This window comes from Giraffa tippelskirchi, chromosome 14, assembly GCF_054371585.1.
Source record: "Giraffa tippelskirchi isolate mGirTip1 chromosome 14, T2T-mGirTip1v1.2.pri, whole genome shotgun sequence".
NCBI lineage: Eukaryota > Metazoa > Chordata > Mammalia > Artiodactyla > Giraffidae > Giraffa > Giraffa tippelskirchi.
The window spans coordinates 11,997,501-12,012,970 of NC_137288.1; the positions used below are offsets into that span (position 1 = coordinate 11,997,501).

Here is a 15,470-nt window from a genome sequence, read left to right on the forward strand (position 1 = left end):
GTCGACGAGCTGCGGGTGCCCGAGGGTCCACCTGTCGGCCGGGCCTCTCGCACTCGCGACCTCTGCCGCCGAGACAGCAGCGCGCGCCCGTCGCCCGGCTGTCAGGCTGTCTGCCCCTCCCCCACTCCTCCCCTAACTCGGCCGCAGAGCCGCCAGGAGCCGCGGGTCGACCAGCGCGACGGGGTTCTAGCCCCTCCCCCCCTTCCCTAACTCCCCCCCTTCCCTAACCCTGACGACGAGCTGCGGGTGCCCGCGTGTCCACCTGCCGGCAGGGCCTCTCCCACTCGCGACCTCGCCCGCCGAGCCGCCAGCGCGAGCCCGTCTCCCGGCTGTCAGGGTGTCTGCCCCTCCTCCCCCCTTTCCTCACTCTGCGCCGAGCTGGCGGTGCCCGCGTGTCCACCTGTCGGCCGGGCCTCTCGCACTCGCGACCTCTGCCGCCGAGCCGCCAGCGCGCGCGCGTCGCCCGCCTGGCAGGGACTCCGCCCCTCCTCCCTCCTTCCCTCACTCTGTCGCCGAGCTGGCGGTGCCCGCGGGTCCAGCTGTCGGCAGGGCCTCTCCCACTCGCGACCTCGCCCGCCGAGCCGCCAGCACGCGCCCGTCGCCCGGTTGTCAGGGTGTCTGCCCCTCCCCCCCTTCCCTCACTCTGCCGCCGAGCTGGCGGTGCCCGCGTGTCCACCTGTCGGCCGGGCCTCTCGCACTCGCGAACTTTGGCGCCCAGCCGCCGGCGCGCGCGCGTCGCCCGCCTGGCAGGGAGTCTGCCCCTCCCCCCCCTTCCCTAACTCGGCCGCAGAGCCGCCAGGAGCCGCGGGTCGACGAGCCCGACGGGGCTCTATCCCCTCCCCCCCTTCCCTAACCCTGTCGACGAGCTGCGGGTGCCCGCGGGTCCACCTGCGGGCAGGGCCTCTCCCACTCGCGACCTCGCCCGCCGAGCCGGCAGCGCGCGCCCGTCGCCCGGCTGTCAGGCTGTCTGCCCCTCCCCCCCTCCTCCCCTAACTCGGCCGCAGAGCCGCTTGGAGCCGCGGGTCGACGAGCCCGACGGGGTTCTAGCCCCTCCCCCCCTTCCCTAACTCCCCCCCTTCCCTAACCCTGTCGACGAGCTGCGGGTGCCCGCGGGTCCACCTGCGGGCAGGGCCCCTCCCACTCGCGACCTCGCCCGCCGAGACGGCAGCGCGCGCCCGTCGCCCGGCTGTCAGGCTGTCTGCCCCTCCCCCCCTCCTCCCCTAACTCGGCCGCAGAGCCGCCAGGAGCCGCGGGTCGACGAGCCCGACGGGGTTCTATCCCCTCCCCCCCTTCCCTAACTCCCCCCCCTTCCCTAACTCTCGACGAGCTGCGGGTGCCCGCGTGTCCACCTGCGGGCAGGGCCTCTCCCACTCGCGACCTCGCCAGCCGAGGCGCCAGCGCGCGCCCGTCGCCCGGTTGTCAGGCTGTCTGCCCCTCCCCCCCTTCCCTCACTCTGCCGCCGAGCTGGCGGTGCCCGCGTGTCCACCTGTCGGCCGGGCCTCTCGCACTCGCGACCTCTGCCGCCGAGCCGCCAGCGCGCGCGCGTCGCCCGCCTGGCAGGGACTCCGCCCCTCCTCCCTCCTTCCCTCACTCTGCCGCCGAGCTGGCGGTGCCCGCGTGTCCACCTGTCGGCCGGGCCTCTCGCACTCGCGACCTATGGCGCCCAGCCGCCAGCGCGCGCGCGTCGCCCGCCTGGCAGGGACTCCGCCCCTCCTCTCTCCTTCCCTCACTCTGCCGCCGAGCTGGCGGTGCCCGCGGGTCCAGCTGTCGGCCGGGCCTCTCCCACTCGCGACCTCGCCCGCCGAGCCGCCAGCACGCGCCCGTCGCCCGGTTGTCAGGGTGTCTGCCCCTCCCCCCCTTCCCTCACTCTGCCGCCGAGCTGGCGGTGCCCGCGTGTCCACCTGTCGGCCGGGCCTCTCGCACTCGCGAACTATGGCGCCCAGCCGCCGGCGCGCGCGCGTCGCCCGCCTGGCAGGGAGTCTGCCCCTCCCCCCCCTTCCCTAACTCGGCCGCAGAGCCGCCAGGAGCCGCGGGTCGACGAGCCCGACGGGGTTCTAGCCCCTCCCCCCCTTCCCTAACTCCCCCCCTTCCCTAACCCTGTCGACGAGCTGCGGGTGCCCGAGGGTCCACCTGTCGGCCGGGCCTCTCGCACTCGCGACCTCTGCCGCCGAGACAGCAGCGCGCGCCCGTCGCCCGGCTGTCAGGCTGTCTGCCCCTCCCCCACTCCTCCCCTAACTCGGCCGCAGAGCCGCCAGGAGCCGCGGGTCGACCAGCGCGACGGGGTTCTAGCCCCTCCCCCCCTTCCCTAACTCCCCCCCTTCCCTAACCCTGACGACGAGCTGCGGGTGCCCGCGGGTCCACCTGCGGGCAGGGCCCCTCCCACTCGCGACCTCGCCCGCGGAGACGGCAGCGCGCGCCCGTCGCCCGGCTGTCAGGCTGTCTGCCCCTCCCCCACTCCTCCCCTAACTCGGCCGCAGAGCCGCCAGGAGCCGCGGGTCGACCAGCGCGACGGGGTTCTAGCCCCTCCCCCCCTTCCCTAACTCCCCCCCTTCCCTAACCCTGACGACGAGCTGCGGGTGCCCGCGGGTCCACCTGCGGGCAGGGCCCCTCCCACTCGCGACCTCGCCCGCCGAGACGGCAGCGCGCGCCCGTCGCCCGGCTGTCAGGCTGTCTGCCCCTCCCCCACTCCTCCCCTAACTCGGCCGCAGAGCCGCCAGGAGCCGCGGGTCGACGAGCCCGACGGGGCTCTATCCCCTCCCCCCCTTCCCTCACCCTGTCGACGAACTGCGGGTGCCCGCGTGTCCACCTGCCGGCAGGGCCTCTCCCACTCGCGACCTCGCCCGCCGAGCCGCCAGCGCGAGCCCGTCTCCCGGCTGTCAGGGTGTCTGCCCCTCCTCCCCCCTTTCCTCACTCTGCGCCGAGCTGGCGGTGCCCGCGTGTCCACCTGTCGGCCGGGCCTCTCGCACTCGCGACCTCTGCCGCCGAGCCGCCAGCGCGCGCGCGTCGCCCGCCTGGCAGGGACTCCGCCCCTCCTCCCTCCTTCCCTCACTCTGTCGCCGAGCTGGCGGTGCCCGCGGGTCCAGCTGTCGGCCGGGCCTCTCCCACTGGCGACCTCGCCCGCCGAGCCGCCAGCACGCGCCCGTCGCCCGGTTGTCAGGGTGTCTGCCCCTCCCCCCCTTCCCTCACTCTGCCGCCGAGCTGGCGGTGCCCGCGTATCCACCTGTCGGCCGGGCCTCTCGCACTCGCGACCTATGGCGCCCAGCCGCCAGCGCGCGCGCGTCGCCCGCCTGGCAGGGAGTCTGCCCCTCCCCCCCTTCCCTAACTCGGCCGCAGAGCCGCCAGGAGCCGCGGGTCGACGAGCCCGACGGGGCTCTATCCCCTCCCCCCCTTCCCTAACCCTGTCGACGAGCTGCGGGTGCCCGCGGGTCCACCTGCGGGCAGGGCCTCTCCCACTCGCGACCTCGCCCGCCGAGCCGGCAGCGCGCGCCCGTCGCCCGGCTGTCAGGCTGTCTGCCCCTCCCCCCCTCCTCCCCTAACTCGGCCGCAGAGCCGCCAGGAGCCGCGGGTCGACGAGTCCGAAGGGGTTCTATCCCCTCCCCCCCTTCCCTAACTCCCCCCCTTCCCTAACTCTCGACGAGCTGCGGGTGCCGGCGTGTCCACCTGCGGGCGGGGCCTCTCCCAATCGCGACCTCGCCCGCCGAGCCGCCAGCGCGCGCCCGTCGCCCGGCTGTCAGGCTGTCTGCCCCTCCCCCACTCCTCCCCTAACTCGGCCGCAGAGCCGCCAGGAGCCGCGGGTCGACGAGCCCGACGGGGTTCTATCCCCTCCCCCCCTTCCCTAACTTCCCCCCTTCCCTAACTCTCGACGAGCTGCGGGTGCCCGCGTGTCCACCTGCGGGCAGGGCCTCTCCCACTCGCGACCTCGCCAGCCGAGGCGCCAGCGCGCGCCCGTCGCCCGGTTGTCAGGCTGTCTGCCCCTCCCCCCCTTCCCTCACTCTGCCGCCGAGCTGGCGGTGCCCGCGTGTCCACCTGTCGGCCGGGCCTCTCGCACTCGCGACCTCTGCCGCCGAGCCGCCAGCGCGCGCGCGTCGCCCGCCTGGCAGGGACTCCGCCCCTCCTCCCTCCTTCCCTCACTCTGCCGCCGAGCTGGCGGTGCCCGCGTGTCCACCTGTCGGCCGGGCCTCTCGCACTCGCGACCTCTGCCGCCGAGCCGCCAGCGCGCGCGCGTCGCCCGCCTGGCAGGGACTCCGCCCCTCCTCCCTCCTTCCCTCACTCTGCCGCCGAGCTGGCGGTGCCCGCGGGTCCAGCTGTCGGCCGGGCCTCTCCCACTCGCGACCTCGCCCGCCGAGCCGCCAGCACGCGCCCGTCGCCCGGTTGTCAGGGTGTCTGCCCCTCCCCCCCCTTCCCTCACTCTGCCGCCGAGCTGGCGGTGCCCGCGTGTCCACCTGTCGGCCGGGCCTCTCGCACTCGCGACCTATGGCGCCCAGCCGCCGGCGCGCGCGCGTCGCCCGCCTGGCAGGGACTCCGCCCCTCCTCCCTCCTTCCCTCACTCTGCCGCCGAGCTGGCGGTGCCCGCGGGTCCAGCTGTCGGCCGGGCCTCTCCCACTCGCGACCTCGCCCGCCGAGCCGCCAGCGCGCGCCCGTCGCCCGGTTGTCAGGCTGTCTGCCCCTCCCCCCACTTTCCTCACTCTGCCGCCGAGCTGTCGGTGCCCGCGGGTCCACCTGCCGGCCGGGCCTCTCCCACTCGCGACCTCGCCAGCCGAGCCGCCAGCGCGCGCGCGTCGCCCAGTTGTCAGGGTCTCCGCCCCTCCCCCCCTCCTTCCCTCACTGGGCCGCAGAGCGGCCAGCGCCCGCGGGTCGAGCACCCGGACGGACCTCTCCCACTCGCGACCTCTGCCGCCGAGCTGCCGTGTTGATCCCGCTCGACCTCACCCGAGTGGGCTCTCGGCTCGCCCTGCCTTCCGGGGTTGATCTGGTCTCGGCGACCGAGCCGCCAGATCGACCCGTTCTCTTCCGTTTGCTTTTTCTTTTTCAGGTGCGTCGGGTTTGTTGGTTGCGGTTATGTGAGGGACGAGTGCGTGCTTTTGCTTTTGAGGCGCTGCTATATGAACGCGTCGTTTCAAATCCAAGTCTCTTCATTTGTGCCGTTGCTCAACGTTGCTTTTGCCGAAAGAGCCGTCGTCCGGGTCACAAAAGGGCTTTCTCCTGGCGTGCCCAAAGATGGTGACGGGGACACGGACGGGGATGCTGGCGAGTTGTTGTTCTGGGGCGTGTGCTCACACCGTCTGACGTGGGCCTGCGATCCCCCTCGGATGGGAGTGCATTCCGCTGCTCCGTGGGTGGGGAGTCAAGAATCCTTCCCGTCCCGTCCGTCCGTGCGTCCGTCATCCCTCGCCCAGGGACGTTCTCGAGAAGTGTGGGCGGATCCCGTTCTCCTGTCTGCGCCGTTGACTGAGCGGAGAAACGCGAACTAGGATGGGCTCCGTCTGGCAACGAGTCCCCGTCGGTCGCCCACTAAGCTCCTATGCTGGGGCTGGCTCACTGGATAGCTGGTTGGGGGTCGGGCGCCACCTGCCTGTCGGGCGCTTTTTCAGAGGGTCTTGGGGCGGGGCGACCACGGATGGAGCCGGCCCGGGCCGGCTAACTCTTGAATGCCTTGAGGCTGTGGAAGGAGGCGGTGTGGGAGGGGCACCTTGGGACAGAGGTCAAGGGGGCGGGGATAGGTAGCCACTTCGGCTTTTCGGTTTGGGTGGGAAATCTTGACGAAACTTAACTGGATTCGAGAAAACGGGCATTGGATCCCAAGGGAATCGACTTCCTTCTCTCTGGCCTGATCACTTCGCATGGGGGAATCTTAGTTCTCCCGCCAAGGATGTTGAAACCAAGACGTGACAGGTCACGCGGGTCCAGTCTCTCCAGTGAGGTTCAGGGGCAGAACACAAGGGTCAAAGTTCGCCTCGTGACAACGAAACCCTGCGCACCCACCCCACTCCTCCGCCACCCCACCCCCCCCCCCCCCGCGCCGGCCAAATCGGAACACTCCCTTGTCTGCCCAAGACAAGTGCTGGCCGGTGGTGGCTGAGGTGAGGGGGGCAGACTCCCGTTGCACGGGAGTGAGCTTGATCCCGGAGGTGATGAGCTCAGAAAACACAAGCAAATATTCAGAAGAATATCTGTGCACGTTGTCCTTTGCTGACTGTGTCTTTCTGTCTCTGCCCGCACCACCTACACACGCTGCCCACGCCCCCAACGCGTACACACACAGCGCACGCACTCCCGCACGGCCCTACGCAGCACCCGCACACACGCCGGCCACACCCTGCACACCCACTCACACACACACACAGCGTTGTCCTTGGACTGGCTCTGTCTCTCTGCCGGCCCCCCCCCACACCCACGTGGCGCACAGACACACCACCACCCCGACACTGGCCCCCTACACACACGGCCCTATGCGCCACCGCACACAGGCACACACCCCGCACGCACACTCCCACCCCCCCCACCCCGCCCCACTATGTTGTCCTTGGCCTGGCTGTGTGTCTCTCTGCCTCTGCCTCTGCCTCTGCCCCTCCCCCCACTCACAACTACGTGGGACCTGCACACAGCACAGACACACACCCCCCACACACACTGCCCTCCCCCACACGGTCCTATGGGCCACCGCACCCACGCACACACCCGGCACCCACACTGCTTCTCACCCCCCCGCCCCTCCCCCACACACTATGTTGTCCTTGGCCTGGCTGTGTGTCTCTCTGCCCGCCCCCCCCTTAACAACCACGTGGCACCCGCACACAGCACAGACACACCCCCCACCCACCCCCGCCCCTCCCCCTCCACACACTATGTTGTCCTTGGCCTGGCTGTGTGTCTCTCTGCCCGCCGCCCCCCTCACACCCACGTGGCACCCGCACACAGCAGAGACACCCCCCCCTACACACACACTGCCCCCCCCCGCGCGGTCCTAGGCGCCTCCGCACACACGCACACACCCCGCACGCACACTCCCCACCCCGCACCCCGAACCCGCCCACCCACACTACGTTGTCCTTGGCCTGGCTGTCTCTCTCTGCCTCTGTCACTGCCCGCCCCTCCCACACCCGCACCCACAGGCGCACACACCCCCGTGGCATTCGCACACAGCACAGACACAATATCCCCCCACACTGCCCCCCTACACACACGGTCCTAGGTGCCATCGCACACACGCACACACCCCGCACGCACACTCCCACCCCCCGCCCCGCCCCCCCCACACTATGTTGTCCTTGGCCTGGCTGTGTCTCTTTGCCTCTGCCTCTGCCCCTCCCCCCACTCACCCCTCCGTGGGACCTGCACACAGCACAGACACCCCCCCACACACACACACTGCCCCCCCCACGGTCCTATGGGCCACCGCACACACCCCGCACCCACACTCCCCCCCGCCCCCTCCCCCACACACTACGTTGTCCTTGGCCTGGCTGTCTCTCTCTGCCGCTGTCACTGCCCGCTCCCCTCCCCCACACCCGCACCCACAGGCGCACACACCCACGTGGCACCCGCACACAGCACAGACACACCACCCCCCACACACTGCCCGCCCCCCCGCACGGTCCTAGGCGCCTCCGCACACACCCTGCACGCACACTCCCACCCCGCACCCCGACCCCGCCCACACACACTACGTTGTCCTTGGCCTGGCTGTCTCTCTCTGCCTCTGTCACTGCCCGCCCCCCCACACACCCGGACACACCCCCGTGGCATTCCCACACAGCACAGACACAACACCCCACACACGGTCCTATGTGCCGTCGCACACACGCAACACCCCACACACGGTCCTATGCGCCATCGCACACGCGCACACACCCCGCACGCACACTCCCACCCCCCCGCCCCCCCCCCACTATGTTGTCCTTGGCCTGGCTGTGTCTCTCTGCCTCTGCCCCTCCCCCCACTCACACCTCCGTGGGACCTGCACACAGCACAGACACCCCCCCACACACACACTGCCCCCCCACGGTCCTATGGGCCACCGCACACACGCACACACCCCACACCCACACTCCCACCCCCCGCCCGCTCCCCCACACACTACGTTGTCCTTGGCCTGGCTGTCTCTCTCTGCCGCTGTCACTGCCCGCTCCCCTCCCCCACACCCGCACCCACAGGCGCACACACCCACGTGGCACCCGCACACAGCACAGACACACCACCCCCCACACACTGCCCGCCCCCCCGCACAGTCCTAGGCGCCATCGCACACACGCACACACCCCGCACGCACACTCGCACCCCCCACCCCGACCCTCCCCCAAACTATGTTGTCCTTGGCCTGGCTGTGTCCCTCTGCCTCTACCTCTGCCCCTCCCCTCACTCACACTTACGTGGGATCTGCACACAGCACAGACCCACACCCCCACACACACACTGCCCCCCCCCACGGTCCTATGGGGCACCGCACACACGCACACACCCCGCACCCACACTCCCACCCACCCCCCGCCCGCTCCGCCACACAGTACGTTGTCCTTGGCCCGGGTGTGTCTCTCTGCCCGCCCCTCCCCCCCACCCCCCGCTTAACAACCACGTGGCACCCGCACACAGCACAGACACCCCCCCACACACACACTTGCCCCCCACACACTGCCCTCCTTCACACACGGTCCTGTGCGCCACCCCCCCCCACGCACACACCACGCACGCACGCACCCACCCACCCCCGCCCCTCCCCCCACACACATTATGTTATCCTTGACCTGGCTGTGTGTCTCCCTGCCTCTGCCTCTGCCCGCCTCCCCTCACACCCGCACCCACAGGCGCACACACCCACGTGGAACCCACACACGGCACAGACACGCCCCCCACACACACTGTGTGGTGTCCCTGTCCCTCACTTTCTCCTTCCCTTCTTCATCGTCCCTCTGCCCCTTCCTCCCCACCTCCAGCTTCACAGGACAGGGTGCCTCTAAGGTGCCTCTGCCTGTTAATACACCCTTGACAGGAAGATTTCTACAGTCTGACCCGTCACGCCTGTCACCTGGGGGGGGGCGGGGCGGGTGCGTGGTCAAGCATCCTTGGTATGCTAGGTAGAGCTTTCTCTGTGGAAGGTAACGCTGTTTGCCACTTGGGGCATACCTTCCACGGTCCCTAGTGGTTGACACGCCACCCACTTCACTGAGCAAATCCTAGGAGCCTTCACCGAATCTCTTGCAAAATTCTTCAGAACTGTCAGTCTTCCGGTCACCCCCCATCATCATCAGGCGACGTGTAGAGGACCGATGGAAAAACGGGAGGATTGACTTCTTCCATGGGATCGGATGACCTGAGGAGTAGGATGCTCAAATGGATGCCTGACTTCTTGACGAAAATACGTTGGGGCGGGGAGGGGCAGGACGGTCCACTTAGGAGGTCGGGTTGAACGTGTACACATACGACATGTACATCATACAATCCACAAGCACCTACCAGGCAGCACAGGAAATGTAGGCTTCCTACTTTGGATTCACCTCTGAGGGAAAAGAATCTGAAAACCCGAAACGAGCACGACTTTGTAAACCCACTCTATACTTCATTTCTGCCATAAGGGTGGTGTCATCTGCATATCTGAGGGGATTGCTATTTCTCCCAGCCATTTTGATTCCAGCTTGTGCTTCATCCAGCCCAGCGTGTCTCGTGATGCTGTACTCGGCATGTAAGTTAAATAAGCAGGGTGATGATAGAGAGCCTTGATGGACTCCTTACCCTATTTGGAACCAGCCTGTTGTGTTCCATGTCTAGTTCTTACCTGTTGCTTCCTGACCTGCAGAAATACAGATTTCTCACTACTTTTGTTGTTGTTGTTGTGAATTCCCTAACCTGAGTGAAAAGCGCGAGAGACAGAGAGAAGAGGGGGAGGGACAGGCAGACAGGCAGGGGGGGAAAATAATCATAATCATAAAAAAAAAAAAAAAAAAAAAAGGACCTTACCGTTAACTCTGTTGCTTTCCAGATCCAAAGAGACCACAAAGGACCGGAAAGGACACAATGTTTAAAATGGGAATTGGAAAAGACGGACATCCACTTGGTCGCTTCAAACAATAATGCCCCTGTCAGCGGAATAGAATCGTTTCTCTTTTTCTCTCTACCTGGTCCTTCCAGACTTCAGAAACTCTCAGTGAGGATTCTTCTCTCCTTGGCGAGAGAGTGATTTCCATACGTTCCTTAGGGGCCCAGAGGATGTTTCTGTGAAACGGGGATATCCACTTCTGGATGGGAGATTCCTGGGCCACGTGTGTTTGGTCCTTTGCCTGTGGTGCTTCCCCCGAAAGTGGGACTGGATCCTGAAGTTTTCTGAGTTGCCTCCGATATCGGAAGCTCTGTCAGAGGGGACAACCCTCTCTGGGGGGACATTTGCCACCATCTCTTGCCCTTCTGACGGAGAACTCAAAAGGCCCTGTGCCTGAAGCTCTGCAGATGGAAGCTAGAGTGAAGGAGGAAACAGACAGAGCTGGACTCCATCTTAGGCCAGGCTGCGAACATGAGGCTACACGCACGGTCACCCTCCCAATGGACTCTGAACTTTGTGCCCGGTGTCTATAGAAGGGGCATACCAATGGAAAACCGGACACGCACACACACACACGCAGGCGCCTGCCCGCGCGTGCGCGCGCGCGCACACACACACACACACACACACACACACACACCCGGATAAAACAGCCTTTGGGGCTTGTACTTGGACTCTCCGTGGCCTAAAAGAATATGCTAATTATCTCTGTCACAGAACAAAGCCATCAGTTCCATTATGTGTATCAGGATATGACCACAGGCCTGTGAATAAATGTCCACTGTGTATCTCGTCTTATAACACATGAATGATGGGGTTATCGGGATTGTCTTTACCCTTCCTTTGTTTAGGTAAGTCTCAAGGAATTTGGGGTGGTGGGTTCAGACACATACCCCTGAGGTATAAAAGATTTTCACGAATGCTGGTTGGGGTCCTTGGCTAAGAGAAGACTCTGCCTTGGGCCCGCTGGTGTAAGAAACTGCACTCCACTACCTGCATGGTCCTTCTGAGTGAGTTTGTTTCCCAGAACGCGTGGCTACAACAAGAGGACTCGGTGAACATTTCCGACAGAGCTTCCTTGGTGGCTCACACGGTCAAGAGTCTGCCTGCGATGCAGGAGACCCGGGTTCCATCCCCGGGCCAGGAAGGTCTCCTGGAGAAGGGCATGGCAACCCGCTCCAGGACCCGACCCTGACATCTAGAAATCTCCTTGACTGACTCCCCCTGCACCGACTGGTTTCGAATCCGCTCCAGGGATGAACCTGTGTGTTTCCTTGGTTTCCCTACAAGTGCCTCTGAGGAAATACCTGATTGCTTGCACCCCAGGCCTGCTTTCCCAAACCCGTCCATCGACATCACAGCCTCCTGAGAGGAGATATGAGAACTGGTTCACTGAACGGAGGATCTGTGCTCAGAGACTCTTTTCCATGACAGGGAGGCCCGTACTAACTAACCTATTTGGTCCCTCCCTCCTTCCCTCGTTCCTTCCTCCTTTCATTCTGGATTTTCTTTTCTTTTTCTTTCTTTCTTTCATTCTTTCTTTCTCTCTCTCTCTCTCTCTCCCCCTCCCTCCCTCCCTCCCTCTCTGTCTGTCTGTCTTCCTTTCTTTCTTTCTCTCTCTGTCTCTCTCTCTCTCTTTCTTTCCTTCTCTTTCTTTCTCTCTCTCTCTTTCTTTCTCTCCTTCCTTTTTCTCTTTTTCTCTCACGCACACGTGCCTTCTCTCACGGACACGCGCACATGCACGCATTCACACACACACACAGTCACCAGCTCAGCTTTTCATGGGTTCCAGGCAAGTGTCAGAGGAGGGAACGCCTGGGGTCCGGAGTAGGCCGCCGCCCCCACCCCACCCCACGCACGCACCCCTCCGTGCCCTATGGAGTGTTTTGGATTCAAGTGACTTAAGAACCGGCCAGCGCCAGCGGAACGCTCTGCCCCTCCCTCCTTTTCTGTCTCTCTGAAGGCAGGCAGGAAGGAAAAACGCCTCCCACGGAGGAAGATGTCAAGAGATGATGGCTGCTTCGACGCACGTCCGTGATCCTCACATGCATTAGCGGGGTTTCCTGGGTTACGAAAAGGAGGAGACTCCTTTGGCCTGACCCAAGGCGAGTTTGTCCCTCAGCCTCCCTCCCCCCCCCCCCAGGCCCATTCCTCCGCGCGGTGCTGAAGGGGCAGCCTCAAGGTGGAGAAATGGGGGTGGGGTCGGGGCGGATCACCATTCAATCGAGGCAAAGTCCAAAGGCTCTTCCTTGACTGGAAAGCGTTCTGCATTTGAATGAAGCTATCCCACGAGGGGCCCTGCAGGGGGAGCGGGAGGGGGAGGGGGAGGGGGAGGGGAAGGGGAAGGGGGAGGGGGAGGGGAGGGTGGAGGGTGGCGGTGGGGGTGGGGCCCACAGACAATAGCCCCGGCCAGCGGCCGGCCTTGCCTGGCTGAGGAAGCCCTCTGGCGGCGGCGGGGCCACGCCCCCGACTCCTGCAACTCGATCCCTTCAAGGAAACTTCTGCGGTGATTCCTGTCCAGGGGAATCATCAAAGTTGGCCTGTTTCTGAAAAAGGCCTGAGTCACAGCTGTGACAGATTCTCTGGCTCTCTTGACACATGGATTGACCTGCACCCTCCCACCCTGGCAGATCCTTTGGACACGCCTGAAGAGGTCTTTGGCCTCCGTCAGAAAACAAGCCAAGATAGACACACAAATACGTGCTTGTCTAGCCTTGTTGAACAGGCCAAAAATGATGCATGGCCTTGGATTGGAGAGAAATCTGCTCCTCTCACACGCCCGAAGGCAGGAAGTTCTCAGCGGGACAGAACCTGCCTTCACGTCTCAGCGGGACCACCGGGGACGGTCCCCTGGCCCTCACCCGCCCCCAACCCCTAGACCAGCTCCCCCGACTCCTCTCCCCACCCCCCACCACCCCAGCGCCCAGCCACCGAGGGGGGCCCGGGGAGGGATGGAGGTCTCAGCCGCGGTTCTGAGAGGTCACTTGTGAAACCGCCCTAGCTAGGCCGAGACGCCTAGGAGTAATATTGTAAAACATGAAAGAGAACACAAAATGGACTGATGACTCTGAGAGAAGAATTGTAATTGGAGGAAATTTCAGGACTGGCTCTGATATTGCATCCCGGAAAAAGTAAAACTCATACAGAGAGTAGAAAAGTGGTTACTAGGGCTATGGGGAGAGGTTGGTAAAAGGGAACAAATATTCAGCTATAAGATGAATAGAGTCTGAGGATCTCATGTAAAACACGGCAATCTTTTTGACATGTTTTGTATAAATGAAATCTTATGAAGATAAAATCTAAGTAGGAAAGATGGAGGGAAGAAAAAAAAAAGAAGGTGAAATATGTGAGGTGATATGAATTAACTGGATGAGGAATCCTTTCACATCGTAAACACATGAAATCACCACAGTTATATTTCAATTTCTTGCAATTTTATATGTCAATTATACCTCAAAAAAGTTGAAATTTTAAAAAAGATATTACAAGATCTATGAAAAACCGTGAAGATTGTGTCTGGCTTGATAACATTGAGAACGTAGAACTCAGGCGATCCAAAACGTCCCCCTGACTAATAGAGTGTTTGTGTCATCGGTTACTCAATTCTGAATTATCATAGGTTCCAGAATTGTTGGTTGGATGCAAGATTTCAAAGCAGCCACATACTGGAAAACTTAGTTTTAATGAGTTTAGTTCTATTCTCTCAAAGCGGAGAGCTCTATTTAAAGATGATACTTTACGTGGACTTCCTTGATTTTTCCTACGTCGGATCAGAGACGGATGTAGTGAGATATCATGAAGTAATTCCCTGTTTTTCTCTTTATAATTTCCGCGACATGATCCTTCTAGTTAGTAAGAAACATTTGTGTTGCCTTGAAGAGAATTAGATTATTATCATAATAATGGAAAGGGAAAGTAGTAGGTTTATGCTTGGCCCTTTTATATTTAAAATATACCTTTTTGGCTACAGTGTGAGGCATAGGAGATCTAGATCCTGCAATCGAGGAATGAATCTGTGCCCTTTGCAATGGAAGCAAACTGTCTTAATCCCTGGAACCCTAAGGAAGTTCCTCAAAAGAGACGGTTTGCGACTAGGTCAGAAATGATAGTCTTCAAAGGCAATCCCTTTAAGGTCAAAGGAACAAAATTTACTGACTGAAGAAAAGCCTCTGGGTAATACGAATGAGGAGTCTCTGACCTATGAGCAGCCCATCAATACTCCTATTGCCGGCAATAGGAGTAAAGAGGACATCCCATGACACAGAAGGACCTGTCCCAGGAGAGAAGCCCAGGTTCATTCTGCCCGAGAGGAGAAGGCGGGCCGAGCGATGGTCTGGGAAGGGTTTAGAGACTCAGGGTGCGGGCACATGGCTACGCTTGCTGATGAGGGGTCAGATTCCCGATGAGATGAGACGACACGGCTCGCCAGCATGGTGGGGCCGTCAAGAACCCCCTCGAATCTTGCAGACCCTCTGCGACCAATGAGAGAGAGCCAGGCACCACTGCTCAGGGGCACAGCTTCTGCTCTGCTCTTGGCAGGTCCCGGTCACCTGCCACCTTCCTAGGTCTCCAGCAGAGGTAAAGTGAGGCCCAAATGCCGCCTGAGAATCTTTGAGCTCAGAATGGACACTCTCTTTTTTCAGTGGCCTGGAGTGTCATAAGCAATCCAAAGGTGAGCAGAATTAAATGCAAGTAGTCAGAATAGTGGTGAGAACAAAAGGAAATGGCAAGTCATTGTTAACAATCTATTTTGGACTTAAAGTTTTGTGAAGAGAGAGACGGAACCTAGCTTCAGAAGGGGAGGGAGGTCCAGCAAGGTCGAATGAGGCCCACTGGTGGCTGGGGACTCATCTGGAGGAACTTCTCTGAAGAAGGGCCTGGGATCCATCTGAAAGCGGGAGTGAGAACCCAGGCCCGGGAGTGAGTGTCCAGAGCTGGAATGAGAGCTCCTGGGAGACTGACTCGAGCGCGGCTGGTTTCCGGGGCACCCACCTCCCCTTCTCCTCAGCTGATGCCCGCAGGCTGGGTCACGGCCCTTGAGGGAGAAGCCTTGGCAGAAGGTCTCCCCATGGAGGGAGCCCATAGGTGTCTCAGTCTGTCAGTGGCAGTTGCTCGTTTTCTCGGGCTGCCAGCCCATCTGAGCTGTTTCTGTTGGAGGGGAAATCTGCCTGAAGTTACGCCTGAGGCATGAGCTCTCTTATTATCAAATTAGGCGAATATCTGATACATAATGTGAATACCTGGCATACTGCCATGGAATTTCTAAATATCCGTGTGCCGAAAGCTAACTCCATCCCCACGTGTGCGAGCTAATTCAGGTGAACTCGCTCGTGTGGTAGTAGTGGTGAGAGCAGGAGTGGATCGGGAGCGAAAGGACCAGGTGGAATTTCTCGATTCAAATCCATGAATCTCTGAGGACTTCGTGAGCACGTTACACTTT

At 62.5% G+C, this 15,470-nt stretch overlaps 1 long non-coding RNA gene across 2 annotated transcripts in view; it reads right to left on the reverse strand.

Annotated features, from left to right (window-relative positions):
* Positions 1-5,680, reverse strand: part of LOC145534278 (uncharacterized) — a 28,517-nt gene extending 22,837 nt beyond the window's left edge. Inside the window, exon 1 of one of the 2 annotated variants that reach the window (XR_014074401.1) lies at positions 4,930-5,680. This is a non-coding gene — a long non-coding RNA (uncharacterized LOC145534278). Of the gene's footprint in view, positions 1-4,872 lie in introns of both variants that reach the window. The other variant, XR_014074402.1, reaches the window with a different exon arrangement.
* Between the last annotated feature and the right edge of the window lie 9,790 nt (positions 5,681-15,470).